Below are 21,035 nucleotides of genomic sequence, written 5' to 3'. Positions count from 1 at the left end.
AGGGTGACAAGGTCATTGACTGGGGTCTCCTCCCGGCTCCCGAGGTGGCTGCAGTAGCCCAAGCAGGGGTGGCGCCCGGAGCTTCCACACTGGCTGCCCCGCGTTCCATGCGCCATGAGACCCTGGCGGCCCCAGATCTGCTCCCGCCTCAGAGTGGCCACCCTACTCACCCTGAGGGAAACCCAGCTTCTGTGCCCGGCCTCCCGCCGCCGCTGGTAACGGGGAGTTTTCAGGCAGTGTCGCTCTCCTCCACCCCCTGATTCCGTTTGGTTAGGCCGGGGCGCCGCGCGGCCTGCTGGGACTTGTAGTTCTTTTGGTTCCCTAAGCGGTAGGGACCCCCGGACAAAGAACCACGAGGTCCCGCCTGAACGCAGAACATGGGGAGGCAGAGGGATCACAGGTACTTTACCTATCAGATGGCCTTGCTTCTTTCCCGGGGTTGCGGACACAGAATCTTCCTGACGATTTGTTTTTCAAAAGGCTTTCCAATTAGGAAAGTGTTCAGTAGAGGATAGAGTTGTGGGTTTCTAACCAAAGGCAGGTTCAGCTGCCTTCCTCAACGAAAGCCAATCTCGTGAGACAGGTGCTGGGGAGAAGGAAAGCGGTTTATTCAAGTGCCGCCAAGCCCATCTTAACATCTCAGTGCAGGCTAAGGTTTTTATCAGGAGGGAGAGGGAAAGCAGAACAAAGATTGTGGGAGGAAGGTTGAAAGGTCTCTAGTGTAAGCTGACATAGTCCATTCCGATGGTTATCTCCAAACTAATCAAGCAGAGGTCCCCTTTTTATGGTTGAGAGTCAGCAAGTCTGCCAGAGTGAGAACACCAGTTGCTGGAGTCAGCCTACTTTTCAGAAGCCAGTTCCTGTAACATGTGCAAAAGTCTGTTAGCATTTAATGGCAGGCCTGACAACCCCAGGCCTTTTTTTTATCCTCACCTGAGGATATGTTTTTAATGATTTTTAGAGGTAGAGACAGAGAAACATCTATGTGGCAGAGAAATATTGATCAGTTACCTTCCATACATGCTCTGACCAGGTAGCAAACCCACAACCTACATATGTGCCCTGACTGGTAATCAAACCTGCAACCTTCTGGTGTACAGGACCACACTCCAACCAACTGAGCAACCCAGCCAAGACCCAGCCTTTGTTTTAAGGCATACATCCTGTTCCCTAATTCAGGGAAGCATTGTTCATTATATGTTGTTTAATCAAGAAGTTTATTTCATTGATTAACGTAAGTTTTCATATACCCTCTGTAACAGGTCATGTATTTTAAATAAAGTATTAAAACAAATAGGTGAGGAAAAAATTTATTTGCAATTTACTTGCAGCTGCTAAATAGTAAGAATGTGCTGATTCATCTTAATTATCACTGGCCCCATTTATTCATTCACTGACTGCTATCGAATGTTTGTTCATGAGATGTACTTTAGAGACATTCATCAGATGTTCATGCATTCTACAAATATCTCTTGAGCTACTTTCGGCGGGGACAGAATTGGGGGTGGAACTCATCTATCGATTCAATGCAATTAAATTTCCAACAGGACTTTTTCTGGACATTCACAAAGTAATCTAAAATTTACACGTCAAAACAAAGGGCAAAGCATAGCCAAAATACTCTTGAGGAAGAGTAACATGTTTCAAGGACATACCCTTTCATATATAGCCATTTATTATAAAACTATAAAAATTAAGACATGTGGCATTAGTATAAGGATAGGCAGAAGGGGAAAATGAAACAGCCTAAAGAGCCCAGGAACAGGTCCTCCCATGTTTGGAATCTTGATACGACAGAGTTGGCATTACAGAGCAGTGGAGGAAGATAACCTGTTCAGTATATGAGGTCTGTCCAGAAAGTACCTAGCCATATAATATGAAAAATAGAAACATTTACTGGTGAAGATACAACAAACATTGTGTATAGGACAATGGCACCTCAGTCCCCTTCAAACTAGGCACCTTGGGACCTCACACAGTCCTCCCAGTGTCTCTTCCACTGTTCAAAACATTCTGCAAAATCCTTTGTTGAAATCTCCCTCAGCTGCCCCATTATATTTTCCTGAATCTCACCCACAGTCTGTAATCTCCTCCCTTTCAGAAGTGGTTTTAGTTTTGGGAAAAACCAGAAGTCTCAGGGAGCCAAATTGGGGCTGTAGCGGGGCTGAGTCACCTAGGTGATTTGATGTTTTGCCAAAAACTCTGCATGAGACATGATGCATGAGTGGGCATGTTGTTGTGATGAAGCTGCCAATCTTGGAAGCATTTGTACAACACTTTTATTTGTACCGCACTCACTGCATTGTCCCCAAAAGCCTTCTGAATTATCCAATTAGTTTCCACGGAGGAATGTTCGAGCTCAATGCAAAATTTGGTGCAGATTCATTGGTCTACTTGTTTAGTCATTTTGAATGTGGCAGTAGTACAGTGAAGTTGTCATTGTTCATGTATGCACATTCCAGTCCACTCTCCTTGGCTGCCAGATTACCTTGATGTCATGCAAACTGTTCTCGTTACACTAACAATGGCTGGACTTTTTCTGGACAGACCTTGCATAAGCTATAGCAACTAGTTATCTGTTAGAGTCCTAACTCACCCCTACACAAAACCTAATTCCAGGTAGATAAAGACTTCAAAGGGGAAAAGCAAAAATCAGGACTTTTGAAAGAAAATCAAGGAAAACATTCTATAATCTCTAGGTAGTGTAAACTTTGACAAATTTAGACTGCATTAAATTCAAAAACGTCTCTTCACTGAAAGGCATGAAGAAAAAGACAAGCCACAGATGGGGAGAAGACATTTGCAACACAAAGATAGCAGCCATGTGGAGTTGTATGATATAGCCTCCACCACCTTTGGTCTGCAACATATAGATGTTAACATTAGAAAATTAATAATTCCCAAGTGGTAGGAGAAGTGTTAGGACAGAGGTATGAACAAAGCAGTATAGGAACACAAAGAAGGGAAAATTAATTTTGCCCAGGAGAATTTGAAGTGCTCCGTAAATTAAGAACTGACCTGTAGGCTGGGAATTAAAGGTTGAATAGGGGCTCCCCAGAGAAGGGTATTAAGGAGCAGCTCCGGCACAGGAAAAGTCATATTAAAAAAAGCATAAAGATATGGCAGAATACATAAAAGACATAAAGATATTTAAATTAAAAATGGATCATGTAAAACCACAGAGGATATAACGGTGAACAAAACAGGCAAGGTCCCGGCCCTTGGAAAGAGTCATTTGGGCGGGGTAGGAGGAGACAGACAATAGACAAGCAAAGAAATAACAGGATAGTTGCATGATGTGGTAAAGCCTGTGAAGGAAAGGAGCAGGGGAGTGTGGTACAGAACAACTGGACAGAGCAGTCAGACAAGGCCTCTCTGAGGATGCCGTAACCTGAGGGATGAGGAAGTCAGCCATGGGGAAGACGAGGAAGTATGTTCCAAGCAGAAGGAATAACAAGTGCAAAGACCCTGGAATGAAAGAGATCTTGGCGTGTTTGAGAAACATGTTTTAAACTGAGATGGGATATGACCAGAGAAGCTAATAGAAAATGCACTGAGCAACCAAAGACAAAAAGGGAAGCAACTATCTTCTTTCAGAATCTGCCAGAGTCCCAGTTGTGTTTCTGGGGCAGCAAGGACTGGGGTTGGTAAATTGAGTATTTGGAATACTGTTCAAGAGAGGGTTTCATGCAGGATGCTGTGTATCTTGTCCGAGACATGGACCATCGGGGAGAAAGCATCACATAGCAGCCAACCAGAGGAAAAGCAAAAGAAACCAAAACACAACGTTCTTCCTTAAGGCAAGGAGAAAAGACCAACACAGATGAGGTGATAGAGAAACTGTGTTCTATGCAGGAGGGAGAAGTTTGAGGCCTCTGGTAAGGGAAGCAGGAAAGCCACATTTGGTGCTAACAGCATCTCAAAGGTGGGTAACACCCTGAAGAGGTTGCATTCATATGGGTAGCAAAAGGAAGCATGAGCTGGAGACCAGGAAGCTTATATTAGCGCTTCCCCAGGACAGAATGTCCCAGCAGAATAGAGGCAGTCAACCCCAGACTTAGGGCCAGAAGGTCAGGGTCCTGCTACCCCAGAGGGCCAGTTATCATTTGTCAGAGGATTGGTGTCTATACATTTGTGTGCTGGGGTGGAAAAGCAGAAGTTGGGGTCTGCTGGCTCTGGACACTTCTAGGTTTCAATAACCATGACATGGAAACTTGCTTGGCCTGCTCCATGAGGTGGTCAGGCTGACCTGGCTTGATGAAAGGCTAAAGGAAATTTTTTTAATACCTGGGAGGAAATAAGTCAAGGTGAGTTATCTGGACTTAATTTGCAACCTGGGGGCTAAAAAAAGTAATATGAATTCTTATCTGCCTCTGCCTGGCTGAAGTCTCCCAAAAGACACATTACCGAGGCCCTTCAGGTTTTTTTCTTTTTTCTTTTTTTTTTTCAGATTCATTGGGCTATAACTGACATGCCCTTAAGTTTTCTTAACTGCCATAAGGGAGAGGAAAAATCCTTGTGAAAAACAGCTGATCTCTCTCAGTAAGGAATAAAAACCATGTGAATTCATAGCCAGAATTCTAAATCAATGTATTGGAGATATAGAAATATATATTCTGTATGCATTTCTATGCAAATAAATAAATACATATGCTATCATGTATCAAGTATTTATTGTTTCAGTGCTTTAAATATATATTCTCATATAATCCTCATAGATATCTTTATCTCCATTTTATAATACAAACAAAGGCACAGAGAGTTAACTAACTTGTCCAAGGTCACTCTATAAGGGCAAAGCTGGGATTGTACCCGATGATTCTGACCCCAGAGCCCGCATTCTGCATCGGGCAGCCCTCTCTGATCACAGATATATTTAGAGAGGGAATGATTTGAGGCAAGTATCTGGAACCAAACTAAACTGTGCCCTGAGGTCTTTGAGCAGTTTTAAGAGGAAATAGGGAAGCTGGCTCAGTGCTGATCTTTTATTACCAACCATTAAGTGACCTTAGTATTCAGATTAGGAGGCAGGATGAACTGGGAACTAGGTGAGTGGGTTCTAGCCCTGCCTACGCTACTAACTGGCTGCCAGCCTTAGACCTTGAACCTACCAGTCAGTTGCCCTCCCTGTGACTCAGGATCCTTTTGTGCAAAGCAAAGGGAGTTTACTGGCAGAACTCAAAGGGCTCTTCTAAGTCTCACGTTCCATGATTCCATGCTGATGTAAGCCTCGTGCTACCTCCTAGGATTGACATAGAGGACACACGTGAGTATTCCCCATGCTGAGTATCCTCTGTACCCTCCCCAAGTGCTTTCTGCACTCTTCTGTGCCCTGCCCTCTGCCCCAGGACGCTGGCCAGCACTGCTTGCTTCCCCAGGGCTTCCCTGCCGTCTGTCTTCTAGTTAGGTTTGACCTTGAGCAAGAGCTGGGATCCCGAAGGAGAGAAGTATCTATGTTTGTTCTCTCTCACACACACACACGCACGCACACTCACACACACACTCCTGTGTGACCTGCCCTTCCTGTCTGTGTTGCAGCATGGGATGGGGTCCTCTCCAACCATAGCTCCCATCAGGCTACCGCTGCCCTAGTCCCAGCTCTTGCTGGGCTCAGGAACACCACTGCCACATGGTACCCCTTTAGACCTCAGGGTGGTGATGGCTGCCTGCTATGTTCGTGCCCAGCTGCTTCCCTACCACTTGTTCATTCCCTTAACTGCCCATAGCTCTTCCACATAGTCCATTCATTCCACTCTGCATTGAAACCCTTGAACATGCCACCTGTTTCCTGTAGGACCCTGGTGGGGAGGTGGCTTTCCTCCTTGTTATTGCTACCATTATACTGAAAATCTCTCCACCTGTCATGAACCAACACAGGAATCCCAGACCTTCAGCAGAGAACCTAGAAATAGGCACTTTCAGGGTGAGGGAGCAGGATTCCTCAAATCTCCCATAGTGGTCGGAGCATCAATACCAAAGTCTATAAAAGCTCTCAGGCTCTCTAGAAAGAGGCAACATGAATCAGAAAAACCTGGGTTTGGATCTTGGCTCTAATTCACTGGGTTTAAATCCTAGCTCAGCTACTTCTGGCTGTGAGACCTTCCTGTGCTTTAGATTCCTCACCTATAAATTGGGAGTAATAGTATCTACCTCTCAGGGTTGCTGCAAGGATTGAGAAAGACAACCTATGTGAGAGCTAGCACCATGCCTGGCACATACCAAATGGATGCTCAGTAAATGCTAATTCTCTTCCTCTCTGTTAGGCATCTAAGAGGAGGAGAGGGGAAGCCATGGAAACAACTAGGTGAGGGAATGTGGCTTCTCCAGAAATACATGCCACCTCCTTCATTTCTCCAATGGAACAGCCAGGGGCTGGAATGGCAATGGACCAAGGAAGAAAAAAAAAAAAAGAACAACTCATCAGAAACCAGGCTTCAAAAAAAAAAAAAAAAAGAAGAAGAAGACAATGCTCAAACCCAACTGCAGCAAGCAATTAGGGAACAATAGCTAAATACTTTCTATAATTAGAGCGAGAAACCATCCAGAGTGATCAGAGCGCCTTTGTCTGCACTGACCCTCTACACCCAAAGAAGGTCTTGGCTCACATGAGATGGAGACTGGGGATCTTTGTGTCTTTTTTAGTTTTCTTGAGAAATTAACTCTCACACCACCCTTCTGTAGCCAGGAAAGGAGGGCAGAGGAGGCACTGAGCACCTTCTCATCAGAAAAGAAGGGCAATTGGAACTCTGGCTCATGTCAAGGGCTAATTTGATCTTGAAAGAGGAAAGGGTCTTATAGCTTCCCCTGAGAGCTGCTGGCAGAAACCCTGGTCACTCTGCTGATGGGGCAGGTGGGTGAGTTGGCATTTCTGTAGGAAGAGGAGGCTTTGCCATCCGCCTACCATGCCTCTTTTGCTAAAATCTGAGGGGGAGCAAATCCTTATCTTTAACAATAGATATTCTAGACAAAAGCAAAGGAGAAGATATTCCCACAAAGATTAGTTATAGAGAATCGCTCTCTTGGTTTTCCCAGAAGGACCTAGCCAGCTTCCTGGCCCTGAATCTGTGTGCCTGCCCGGGCACTGCTGTTCTTCCAGGGGCCCCAGATCCAAATTCAGGTCATCCTTTTCATTCTTCTCAGTTCGCTCACCACTAGCTAACTCAGCCTATCGACACCTCCTTCTATACACCCTTCACATCTTTCCCTTCCTCCCCATTCCTATCACCACGAACATTGTCAAGCTCCCCATACATTCATCCCTAGACTTTCCCATAGACTTCCATCCAGTCCCCCTTCCTCCAGAATCTACCCCTTCAAAGACATCCCACAAAGGACCACCTAAAACACTACATCCACAATGCCATCGTCTACATGGGGACTTTCTAAACTGTGGTGCAAGTGCCCCTGGTGGGACACTGGATCATTTTAGGTGGTGTGGTACACACAGTTAGGGCCCTGCCTGGGTCCCCGTGGCCAAACCAGTACCCGCATCACTCAGCTGCCCCATTCTCCAGAAAACCAACTGAAGGGAGCTTCATCAGGAAATACCTGGACAGTCATACCCTCCCACATTCCCACATCAGGCTTTCAGGAAGGCATTCTGTTTCTTGAACACTAGGATGCTACAGAACTGCTTCTTTGGGAGGATACCAGGTCAGTGTTGGGAAATCGAGGGCACCTGCAACTCAGTTTCGTGAGAGGCCATGGAGTCCTAATTATCTCCCTGACTGGAGGGGACAGTCGTTGGGTATCTACGATGTTCCAGGTTCTGAGCTACTATTAAGCACCAGACCTTGTTTTCAGGATACTGACATAAGTAAGATGATATCCCTGCCTTGCTAAGAACTCTATAGCCAGCCCTAGCTGGTGTATCTCAGTGGATTGAGCGCAGGCTGCGAACCAAAGTGTCGCAGGTTCCATTCCCAGTCAGGGTACATGCCATGACCCCCAGCAACCGCACATCAATGTTTTTCTCTCCCTCTCTCCCTCTCTCTCTCTCTCTCTCTCTCTTTCTCTCCCCCCCACCTTCCTTCTCTCTCTAAAAATAAATAAAATCTTTTTAAAAAAAAAGAACTCTATAGCCTGGTGGTAGACACAGATAATTTTTTTAATTTTACAATTAATTCTTAAAGTACTTTGTAGACCTATATCTAAAGTAAGACTGGGGTTGGGGGCTGGGGAAAATCTCCTCTGTCCCTGAGCATAACGAAATTCAGGATCCAGTAGCCGGGTTGCAGTGTGGACTCTCCCACTTGCTGGCTGAGGGACTCCAAGCAAGTCACTGATGGTGTCTGCTGGCACACATACACACACAAAATGCAATTGAGCAATTGATATGCCCTTTAGAAGTCTGGAAGCATATATATCAATGTAATGGACGTTGTCTCTGGGTAAGAGGTTCACAGGTGGCTTTTATTTTCTTCTGTTTGCTTTTCTATTATTTAAAAAATTTTCCACAGAAGCCCTGGTCAAGTAGCTAAGTTGGTTAGAGCATCATCCCAATATGCCGAGGTTGTGGGTTCAATCTCCAGTCAAGGCACATACAAGAAGCAACCAATGAATGCATACATAAGTGAAACAACAATGATTTGTTGCCTCTCTCTCACACACACACGCTAAAAGTCAATAAATTTTAAAAATGTTTCCACAGAGAATAAAATCCTTTTCCAATCAGAAAAAGAGAATCACTAAATTTTTTAAATGTGGTTTAATCATCAGAAGTATGCTCCAAGGTCTACTCTTCTGAGGCATATCCCTTCCTCCCCTGCTTTGTCTATGTATCCATCTGGCAACTACCCCAAAAGGTAGTTGGCAGGACCACCGTCTCCAAAATCACTTGGACATCTTATTAAAATACAAATTCTAAGCCTTATTAAAACACAAATTCTATTTTCAGATTCAGACAGTCTGGAGGGGGAACTTGTCAAAGCCCAGAAATCTGTATTTTGACAAGTTCTCTAAATGATTCTTTTCTGTACCATAAGCCAAGAGCCACTGTTAAGGCGAGTGAAGCATTCTATTTACATTAATTTTTGAGGTAGTGACAACTTATTCATGCACGTAGACCTTTTGAAAGTGTTACCCATCTTTGTAAAGTAAGTTTGCTGAATGGGTGGACATTCGTGTTGAGTTATATGGGACTAGGTCCCTGTCTCTAAAGGGGTCTTGGGCTGTAACACTTTTATAGTTCTACCTATTTTTAACTGCCATCCCCCATCCAGTGTCTATTATTCCTTTTATAAAATATCAGTTATTTACCACCTCCTAGTACACAGGTTGTCCTACTAAGAGAAAATGGGGCTACTTAGAGAAATGAGTCATCCCACAGTCGAAGTTGGAAATGAGTATGATGATCCTAGAATATCTTGTCATAACACAAAGCACGGAAGTTATCAAAGGCTACTGGGGTTGGGTCGGAAGGACTCAGAAGTCAACACAAAGAACCTCCCACTTGCTAAAAGTGGGAAAATTTCATCATCAATCAGCTAAAAACATCAATGGATTAAAGCATATCAGGTATGTTTAACTCTGTGTTTATAATGATACGCTGAAAAAAATTAAGTCACTTCTGAAGAATGCTAGGAAACCACTTAATTATTTTAAAAACTAATCATTAAAGAAAAAAAAACAGGTATTTATTCTCTCTTTGTTGTCTGTTGCCAATGGTAATCAAATAGTTGATGAAGGGAAGATTCTCTTTTACAGAAGTATTCCAGCTCATAAATGGAAAAGGAGTGACAGAATATCACCAAGTTGTTATTCCTAATGGTTTATGGATGAAGCAATGATCACAACTGGCCACTATAATCATAACAAAGACCACCAGACTTTGAATCTTCTGGACAGAAGTAAACACTACCATCTCTGAAGTTGCTTTATCCCTCTCACACCCCACCTCAAAAACAAGCAAAACAAAACCCTTAATCTGATCAAGTCCCTAAATCTAATGAAGAATTTACAGGAAATGACAGAGGAAGGACAACATCACAAAGATAAAATCAAGGCTATGGAAAACCCTACAAGCAAATGATATAGTTTCTTCAATAAAATATTGCATGGAAAAAAATTAGATGGATGGAAACCTATAAGTAAAAGAGAAATGAGGCCTATTAATAAATCACAATGAGTAAAACTTATTTGGATCAAAAAGCAAAACCAAGAACACATAAAAATATATATAAAACATAAAAACATTAAGATAATCAGGGAAATGCTAATATTGCTTGGATATTTTATGATATTATGCTATTAAGAAATTATTTTTAAATTTAGGTGTGGTAATGGTACTGTGGTTGTGTGTTTTTTTTTAAAGATTTTATTTATTTATATTTATTTTTAGAGAGGGAAGGGAGGGAGATAGAGAGAGAGAGAGAAACATCAACGTGCGGTTGCTGGGGGTCATGGCCTGCAACCCAGGAATGTACCCTGGCTGGGAATCGAACCTGGGACACTTTGGTTCCCAGCCCGCGCTCAATCCACTGAGCTATGCCAGCCAGGGCTGTGGTTGTGTTTTTTTAAATGGAGTCTTTATATTTTAGAGACACATGCTAACATTTTTACATCAAATGAGAGATGACATTTGAGATTTCTTCCAAAGTAATCTGGGCAAGGGAGTAGGAAAGGGTAAGATGGACAAGATTGGCTCTCTATGGAAAATTGTTAGAGCCAGTGATGAATTCATCAGGTTCATTTTTCTATTCTCTCTACTTTTGAATACATTTGAAATTTTCACAAATAAAATGTTCTGCAAACTCATGGCTAAAACTTGAAGATTTCAAAGAAGTAAAAGAAGAAAATATAAATTAGCCATAATCCCACCCTGCAGAGATAATCACTACTATCATTTCCCAATATATCCTTCTAGCCTTTTAAATAATATGTATTAGAAATCCTGCTGTGAATATTGTTTTGTATTTGCTTTTCTCACTTAAGACAGTATATTTTCCTTGTCGTCAAAAATTCTAAAACATTATTCTTAATAGCCGTATTAGTATTTTAGTTCCTAGCATATATGTAATCAAAACTATTTTTGCTACTAAAAATTTTGCTGCTATGAGCATCCTTGAAAAATTTTATTTTGGAGTACTATATAGTTTTTAAAAATAGAGTTATTAGTTAAAAGAATATAAATATTTTCAGAATTAAAACATTTTAGTTCATAATGTCAAACTGCTCTGCAGAAAGGTTATGTTCATTTATGTTCCTACTAGTAGAGAGGCAGAATTCCCCTTTTCCAAAACCTTACTCTTACTATTTTGGAAGCATTTAATTTTCCCTACTTAATAAAGAATTCTAAGTCAATTGAAAAGTGTGTTGGAATCAGACAGACCTATCTCTGAATCCTGTTAGCTGTGTGATATCGTGAGAGTTACTTAACACCTCTGGGTCTAGGGAAAGAACAATATTGGGAGGTCATGGCCATCGAATAAGATAATAATTGTAGTGATATATATTATCTGTACATTTCATAGCACAGTGCCTGGCTTGGTAAATATTAGCTATAACTACCATCATTATCATTATCATTATCATTACATTTTGCCTTCCAAAATAAAATTTATAGTTTTGGGAACAGCTGTTTTCCTTTCATGAAGAGGCCTTTTTACTTGCTTCTGCATTCCAGTCTGTCTCAAAGATCGCTTAAGTATGCTTTCGGTTGCAAGTGCAAACAACAGAAACGCCAAGTTCAACTGACAGAGCTGCAGCTCTCAGAGATAAAAGGAACCCAGAAGACACGGTCTGACTCTGTTCTCAGTGATTCCCTGGGCTCTGCTCTTCTCTGACTATTGTTTTCAACCCCATACTCATGTCCCTAGAATAGGGTAACTTTCAACAGCAACCTAGTCTACATTCTTCTTCATTCACTTCCAGGTAGAAAAGAAAGAGTCCCTGCCCACCACCCTCCAATTAGATCCTGAGATGTATACTGATTGGGAAAACCGTTTTGTTTGTTTGCTTGTTGTTTAGTGGAAATTGATACACTGATTTTCAAAGTAAAGGGCCTAGACAAAACACATTATTGAATAAGGAAAACAGGGTAGAAAGAATTGCTGTAAGAGGAACAGCATGAAGAACCCCCAAACAGAGCTACACATAAAGATAATTGCTACATGAAACAGACGGCTTGCAGACCAGTGAGAAAGGAAAGACTTTTGAATGAATGGTGCTGATTAAATTGAGCATCCACCTAAGAAAAAGTGAAATTGCAAACCTATCTCACATCTTACACAGTAGTCTATTCCAGGTTAAATTGACCTAAATGTAAAAGGAAAAAATATATAACTTTTATAAGATAATACAGGAAAGTATATTCAAGACCTTGGAACAGGGAAGAATTTCTATTCAAGAAACAAAAAGCACTAACCATAGTAGAAAAAGATTCATGAGTTTGCTTTCTTAAGGATTAAAATTTTCTGTACTTCTAGCCAAGATGGAGGCATAGGTAGACACACTGTGCCTCCTCACGCAACCAAAAAAAGGACAACAATTTAAAAAAAAACAACAACCATAACTGACAGAAAACCGAACTGTATGGAAATCCAACAACCAAGGAGTTAAAGAGGAAACATTCATCCAGACCAGTAGGAGGGGCGGAGATGGGCAGCTGGGCAGAGGACTCACGGCAAGGGAGCAGCTGGCAGATGCAGTGAGGTGGCGGAGTGTGGAGCAGGTGGTCCCACACTCACGCACAGATAAACCATGAGGAACAACTGAGGAGAAAAACAGATCGCACAATCCAGGGCTCCAGCTCGGGGAAATAAAGCCTCAAACCTCTAATTGAAAACACAGGCAGGGGTTGAGGTGGCAGCAGAAGAAACTCCCATTGCTAGAGAGACCCACAGTCCTAGAACATACACAAAACCACCCACCTGAGAATCAGCACCAGAAGGGCCCAGTTTACTTCTGAGTAGCAGGGGAAGTGACCAAAAACTGGCAGAGAGCGGAGCAAGTGCCATTGTTCCATTTTGGACCCCTCCACCACCTACAGTGTCACAACGCAGCAACGTGGGTTGCCCCACCCTGGTGAACACCTAAGGCTCCACCCCTCATACACAACAGGCCTGCTGAGACAAAAAAAAAAAAAAATGGCCCAAGTGAAAGAACAGATCAAAGCTCCAGAAAAAATACAATTAAGCGACGAAGAGATAGCCAGCCTATCAGATGCACAGTTCAAAACACTGGTAATCAAGATACTCACAGAATTGGTTGAATTTGGTCACAAATTAGATGAAAAAATAAAGGATATGCTAAGTGAAATAAAAGAAAATGTACAGGGAACCGACAGTGACGAGAAGGAAACTGGGACTCAAGTCAACAGTGTGGACCAGAAGGAAGAAAAAAACATTCAACCAGAACAGAATGAAGAAACGAGAATTCAAAAAAATGAGGAGAGGCTTTGGAACCTCCAGGACATCTTTAAACATTCCAACATCGGAATCATAGGTGCCAGAAGGAGAAGAGGAAGAGCAAGAACTTGAAAACTTATTTGAAAAAATAATGAAGGAGAACTTCCCCAATCTGGCAAAGGAAATAGACTTCCAGGAAATCCAGGAAGCTCACAGAGTCCCAAAGAAGTTGGACCTGAGGAGGAACACACCAAGGCACATCATAATTACATTACCCAAGATTAAAGATAAGGGGAGAATCTTAGAAGCAGCAAGAGAAAAAGAAAGGAGTGCCCATAAGACTGTCAGCTGATTTCTCAAAAGAAACCCTACAGGCAAGAAGGGGCTGGAAAGGAGTATTCCAAGTCATGAAAGGCAAGGACCTACATCCCAGATTACTCTATCCAGCTAAGCTTTCATTTAGAATGGAAGGGCAGATAAAGTGCTTCTCAGGTAAGGTCAAGTTAAAGGAGTTCATCATCACCAAGCCCTTATTTTATGAAATGTTAAAGGGATTTATCTAAGAAAAAGGAGATAAAAAAATATGAACAGTAAAATGACAGCAAACTCACTATTATTAATAGCCATACCTAAAACAAAAACAAAAACAAACTAAGCAAACAACTAGAACAGGAACAGAACCACAGAAATGGAGATCACATGGAGGGTTATCAGCAGGGGAGTGGGATAAGTGGCATAGATGGTAGGTAGAAAATAGACAGGGGGAGGTTAAGAATAGTATAGGAAATGTAGAAGCCAAAGAACTTATATGTGTGACCCATGGACATGAACTATAGGGGGAATGTGGATGGGAGGGGGTGTACAGGGCAGAGGGGAATAAAGGGGGGGAAATGGGACAACTGTAATAGCATGATCAATAAAATACATTAAAAATAAATAAATAAAAATAAAAGAATTAAAATTTTCTGTTCATCAAAAGACCCTTGCTGTAGGCAAAGTATTAATTTTCAAACCACATGAAGAATTCTCACAAATCAAGAAAAGGATATCTAACCCAATAAGAAACAGAAAAGAGACTTGAACAGGAACTTCACAAAAGATGAAATCAAAGGCGCTCCCATCATTAGTAATCAGGGAAATGCAAACTAAAATTGATACCACCTGATGCAGACTCCGACCAGCGGGGTCCATGTGTTGTGGATGCGACGAACAAATTCACATGGACTGCAGAAGTCCTGTGGAGACAGAGGGATGGCACGGCTACTGTCTGGCTGAGAGAGCACCCCGACCCTGCCCTGCCTGGACAGGATTTTATTGCTTTTCTGGGAGCATTACCTCAAGGAAGGTCTTCATTCATCATTGTCAGGCAGTAATGATCAAACAATAGATAACATTCGAATAAATATCAGGGCTTATTCTGAGTCAGGGTCAGTTAGCAAAAGGGCCACAACACTTTGGGAAACAAACTCATTTTATGCTTGGACCCTTATCAGAAAATTGAGGGCATTCTTAGCAAAGCAGGTTTCATAGTATTTTATGCAGTCTTTCTTCCACCTAATTGCCCCAGGGAACCTCCTGTTTCTGCCCACAGCTATACTGCCCTCTGTCATTGTTTCAGGCTTAAGTCAAGCAGGGGAAGTAAGGCAGCCAAGAGATTAGGAGACTTCTTGCAGACAGACTGAGGACTCAGGCTATGTCAAAGCCGAGGGGCGAGGGTCCATCACCTCCTTTTCCTATAGTCCCCCAAGTCCTTCCCTGAGGGCCCCTTTAAGACCGTGCCTGTCTTAGTCATCCCTCCCTTGAGGAATCTTCCCTGTCATTGGCTAACCAGTCATCTGCCCAGGGCCAAGCAGGGTGAAGAGAAAGGGGGCAGAGGTGGCGCCCGTGCAAGGGAGATAAGCTTTGTCTGCTTAGTGGCTTATGGTCCCAAGGTCTCTTACTCAGCCTTAGCCATGGGGGCATCTACAGCTTCTGAAACCAGTCAGGGCGGTCCCCAACAGCCACCATTTACATACCAGGTGTAAAATTTTACAAGATGAGCCTATCAAGTGTGGGGCTGGGACTATAAACCATATCAACTGCTCTGTTACATGGCTTGGCTTTATGTGAAAATAGGAAGATCCACATACCCTATATACCCTATGACTCCGCAACCCACTCCTAGTGTTTAGAGAAATTGATGCAGAAATCCTCAAAACCATATTATTTATGAGTAATTCCAAACTGGAAATAACACTTTCAGTGTTCATCAATAGCATGATAGATAAAGTCTTGGACAAGTTAGCCATTACCCTCTGTGATAAAGATAAGTAAATAATTGTATCTAATATTTATAGGGTACTTTCTATGTGCTAAATACTATTCTAGGGTTTTAAAAAGATAAATGATCATTACAAATGCTAATATAAAATTTAGCATGTACTGTACTAGGTACTGTTCTAAACAGCCCTCATATATTTAGTCATTTTATCTTCGCACTTAACCTATAAAGAGGTACAATTATTACTCCCATTTTTCAAGTACGGACTTGAGGTCAAGAAGTTAACTAATTTGCAAGATCATACAACTAGTTAGTTGTAAAGTTACGAGCTTGCTTCCATGGAGCACAACCACTAGATATTACATATGGGTCTAAGAGAGAACTTTAAGAAAAACTAGCAGATAAAGAATTAATAAGCAAAGGAAGGTTGGGAATTAAAGAACACCAAAAGAAAAAAAATAGGGGGAGAGAGAGGCAAAAGTGCATGTGGTTTCCAGTCATCTCAGAAAGAGGCTGCAGAAACTTGGAGCAGAGATTTATTTTTAATAAGAGCTTTATTGAGATATAATTCATACACTAAAATCTACCCTTCTAAAATGTACGATTTAGTGTTTTTTATTATATTCAAAGTTGTACAATCCAGTAATCACAACTAATTTTAAGACCTTTCCAACACTCCAAAAAGAAACCCATGCCCATTAGCAGTGACTTCTCTTTCCCAGTCCCTGCTCTCTATCTTCCCACCCAGGCCCCAGGCCCAGACAATCACTACATTGTATTCTGTACCCATGTGCCTCTAAGGGTACACCTATTGTGGACATTTCACAGAAATAGAATCATAACATCTGGTTTTTTGTGACTGGCTTCTTTCACTTAGCATTTTCAAGTTTTATATATATTATATCATGTATTGATACTTCATTTCTTCATAGTGCCAAATAATATTCTACTGTATGGGTATACCCCATTTTCTTCACCCAATTATCAGTTGATGAGGTCCTGCCTGGGTATTTCAGTTGGTTAGTGTTGTCTCCATACACCAAGGCTGTAGGTTCAATCCACAGTCAGAGCATATGCAAGAATCAACCAATGAATGCACAAACAAGTAGAACAACAAACTGATCTCTCTCTGTCTCTCTCTGTCTGTCTCCCCTGCCTCTTCCTTTCTCTTTCTCTCTAAAAATATCAATAAATTTTAAAATGACATCAGTTGATGAATATTTGGGTTCGTGTTGCCACCCTTCCAGGCCAGGCAGGTTCATGGTATTCGTGCAGACAGAAAAATATTCACGGAGCCATTGGGATGTCTGGCCTGCCTTTATTCATGGGTGGGCGAGCCACACACACTGCAAGCTGTGAGTCTATCTGCGTGTCTCATGTCACGGCCCCTGCTCCCCAGCACGGCACCCATCGTGGCTCCTGTCCTCTTGTGTGTCTCTCATCATCACTGCCCCCAGCAGGGAGTCCCTACCTGTTTAAGTACTAGAGGGGAACAAAGCTGGCAAGATGCCAGAACATTCCATAACATAATTCTGCCCATGTGAGCTCACTTCATGTTATGGGAACAGTTTACCGGACCCAGTCTCAAGGCTGTGAGAACACTAGTTATCAGGCCCCTCCAAGGCTATGGGAACACTGCTCCCAACAGTTACCCAGACACCTGGGTGGGGAAGCTAGACTGCTTCCACTTACCCTACAGGGTTGTTTCCACTGTTTGCCTATTATGAATAATGCTGCTACGAACATTGTATACAAGTTTTTGTGAACATGTTTTCATTTCTCTTGGGTATATACCTAGAAGTGGAACTTCAGGGTCATGTGGTAATTCTATGCTTAACATTTTGAGGAACTGTCAAAATTTTTCCAAAGTGGCTGCTCCATTTTACATTCCCACCAGCAATGTACGTGGATCCCAATTTCTCTACATTTTCACGAATCTATATACATATTTATTATTATTATTATTATTATTATTATTATTATTATTATTATAGCCATCCTAGTGAGTGTTGAATGGTATTTTATTATGGTTTGGAGTCGAGTTCTTCCCTGTAGGTTGACTTGACCTTGAACTCCACAGAGGAAATCCCTTCCATCCTCAGCCTTCACACAGGCTCTGCTCAATCTCTCAGACCCCTGGTAGGAATGGGCTCCTCCTGCCTGTGAGCAAGGATGGGCTCAAGTTTTTCACTCTCAGTTGACTAAACTTGCCAGTTCCTTGGGTGAATGGATGCCTTCATAAAAGAAGAGAAGGTCACAGGATCTACCCACTATGAAGATAGTTACTTTTCCTATGGGCAGGGGCTGGCCCTGCCCATTCAGGCTTCCATTCTCACGTTGAGAAGAGCTGATTCCTTCTCCCCACTTTTCTGGATTCCTCCTGGAAAAACACTCTCACCTCTGGAGGATTCTCTAATTGCCCTGGGAGGAATTCGATTTGCCTTTGTCAGGAGCAGGGATTTAGGGTGGTTTGTTTTATACAGGGGTGTAAATTCCACCTGCCACACAGACTCTGACTGCTATCATTATAACACAAAAATATTCTCAGCCTGTCTTCTGAGGAAGAGCCCTATATTATTGTTGCTTTGTAACAGGGTAAAGCCTTTTCTTTTAGGAGGCTGTATTGATGGGATTTTGAGGGGTGGTCTCCAAGGATACCCATGTGCCTGGTGAGTCAGGGAGAACCTAGGAATATGAGTACAGCTGGTATATGGAGTGAGAAGGGTTTGGTCATTGAAGGGGTTCAGTCATCTTTTCCTTCCCAGGAATGAGAGAGCAAGAGACACCACTGCCCTAGGAAGAAATCTGTGTAGTAAAGTCAAAGGCAGGTCAATAAATCGGAGAAGAGACAGATGTTACTGCTGCTACCTCTGAGCCCTTTCCCATGCTGTTCCATCTGTTTACACCGCTCCCCCACTCCACCCACCACCCAAACCTCTGCCACTGTCCTTCTGGGCCTTACCTACTAATCGCACATGATCTTGGTCAGGAAGTATCCTCTGAAGCCCCAGGCCTGGCCAAGTGCCTCTCCCTAGTATTTCCTAAACATCTTGAGCTTGCCTCTAGCACAGCACTTACCACATTCTGAGGTTATCTTTTTATACCAGGGGCTGAAAACGCAAATGCCTACAGAGGCCAAGAAGGCAATAAAAATAAATGAAGCAGATCAGACATGAGAATAATCTGGCTTTTAAACAAAAGCAAAAACATAATCCATTTTTCTTAAGTCATGAGGTTCCCTTGATCTATCTTTTGTTTTCTTATGACAGCATCATAAGTACATGAAGCATTTTACTTCTATCATAAGAAAAGCAGTGCAACTGCAACAATGAATAGGCAGTGACACCCTCGGTATGGAATGCAACAGGGAGTGGTGGGGACTGTGGCCCACATTACCACACGGCAAATCACATACTGTGAGAATGGAGGCCCAGTGTTCCCAACTTACTGGTTTTCAAAAGAAGCTGAAAACCGACTTCCGGCAAGATGGAGGACTAGGTGGGCGCACCGTGCCTCCTCGCACAACCAAGATTAGAACAACAATAATTTACAGATAGAATATCAGTCAGAACTGATAGAGGATTTATCTGAATGGAAGTCGGACAGCCAAGAAGTTGAAGTAGACCTGTACATCCAGACCGGTAGGGGATGACGAGCCGGGCGGGTGCGGGGCTGGCGCGGGTCGGTGGCGCACGGAGGTCGGGGAAAATTTGGTGTGAAATTGGTGCGACAGCCATCCGGGGCTCAAGAACTCAGCGGTGATCCCTGAGTACACAAGCTGCGGCTGGCGGACCCTGTGGGGCAGCTATTGTGGACCAGGGCAGAGCTCGCAGCCCAGGATCCCAGAGAAGGGTCTGAGCCCAGGAGAACGGAACTACCGCCATTGTCCCCTCCTGCTCCCGCCCCCGCCCACACATGTAACGTCACAATCTAGCGACCAGGGTGCCCAGCCCCAGTGAACACCTAAGGCTCCGCCCCCCACCGTAACAAGAGCGACCAGAGACAGGGAAAGACATATGACATGTACCCAACAGAACAGATCAGTCCCCCAGGACTCATCCTTTTGAGCGACCAAGAAATAGCCAATCTATCAGATGCACAGTTCAAAACACTGGTGATCAGAAAGCTCACAGAATTGGTTGATTTTGGGCGCAATTTAGATGAAAGGATGCAGGTTACCATAAAAGAGATGCAGGAAGATACTCGGAGGAGAGCCAATAGTGAAAGGAAGGAATCTGAGTCTCAAAACAATACAGTGGACCAGAAGGAAGATAGAATCAACCAAGCAGGAAAGCATGCTGAAATAAGAATTCAAAAAATCGAGGAAAAGCTTAAGAGCATCCAGGACACCTTTAAACGTTCCAACATCCGAATTATAGGGGTACCAGAACAGGAAGGAGAAAAGCAACAGATGGAGCACGTATTTGAACAAATAATAAAGGAGAACTTCCCCAACCTGGCAAAGGGAACAGTCTTCCAAGAAATCCAAGAAGCTCAGAGAGCCCCAAAGAAGTTGGACCCAAGAAGGAACACACCAAGGCACATCATAATTACATTAGCCAAGGTAAAAACGAAGGAGAGAATCCTAGAAGCAGCAAGAGATAAGGGGACAGTAACCTACAAAGGAGTTCCCATCAGACTGTCAGCTGATTTCTCCAAAGAGACCTTACAGGCAAGAAGGGGCTGGAAAGAAATATTCCAAGTCATGAAAGACAAGGACCTACATCCCAGATTGCTCTATCCAGCAAAGCTCTCATTTAGAATGGAAGGGAAGATAAAGTGCTTCTCAGATAAGGTCAAGTTAAAGGAGTTCATCATCACCAAGCCCTTATTTTATGAAATGCTAAAGGGACTTATCTAAGAAAAGAAGATAAAGAAAAGACATGTATAGTAAAAGGACAGCAAACTCACAATTATTAACAACCACACCTAAAGCAAAACCAAAAGAAACTAAGTAAACCACTAGAACAGGAACAGAACCACAGAAATGGAGGGCACATGGAGGGCTAACAGCAGGGGGGTGGGAGGAGGAGAGGGGGGAAAAGGTACAGAGAATAAGTAGCATAGAATGTAGGTTGAAAATAGATAGGGGGAGGGCAAGAATAGTACGGGAAATGTAGAAGCTAAAGAACTCATAAGAATGACACATGGACATGAACTAAAGGGGGGGAACGTGGGTGGGAGAGGGGGTACAGGGTGGAGGGGAGAGAAGGGGGGAAATGGGACACTGTAATAGCATAATCAATAAAATACATTTAAAACAAAAGAAGCTGAAAACCTAGATTTTTATTAAAACTAAAATCTTTACAGCTCCCAATTTTTAAATGTCTGCAACAAGGTCTGGATGTTTTTGTCCTTGCTAGTAGGGGCCACCCTGCTTTCCAGTAGAGGCATGGAGTTGGTGTCTGCAGCCCCTGAGCTGGGATGAA

The 21,035-nt window shown here is 42.8% G+C and overlaps 1 protein-coding gene across 2 annotated transcripts in view; it reads right to left on the bottom strand.

Annotated features, from left to right (window-relative positions):
- The window catches only part of ADCK1 (aarF domain containing kinase 1), a 108,941-nt gene extending 108,682 nt beyond the window's left edge, over window positions 1-259 (bottom strand). For both annotated transcript variants that reach the window (XM_045822739.1, XM_045822740.1), the window contains exon 1: window positions 171-259. The gene's annotated coding sequence lies outside the window, so the exon portion shown is untranslated. The remainder of the gene's footprint in view (window positions 1-170) is intronic.
- Window positions 260-21,035: the final 20,776 nt, after the last annotated feature.

Source organism: Phyllostomus hastatus, unplaced genomic scaffold, assembly GCF_019186645.2.
Source record: "Phyllostomus hastatus isolate PE091 unplaced genomic scaffold, TTU_PhHast_1.1 phas_scaffold_501, whole genome shotgun sequence".
NCBI lineage: Eukaryota > Metazoa > Chordata > Mammalia > Chiroptera > Phyllostomidae > Phyllostomus > Phyllostomus hastatus.
This window is presented reverse-complemented; position numbering and strand designations above follow the sequence as displayed.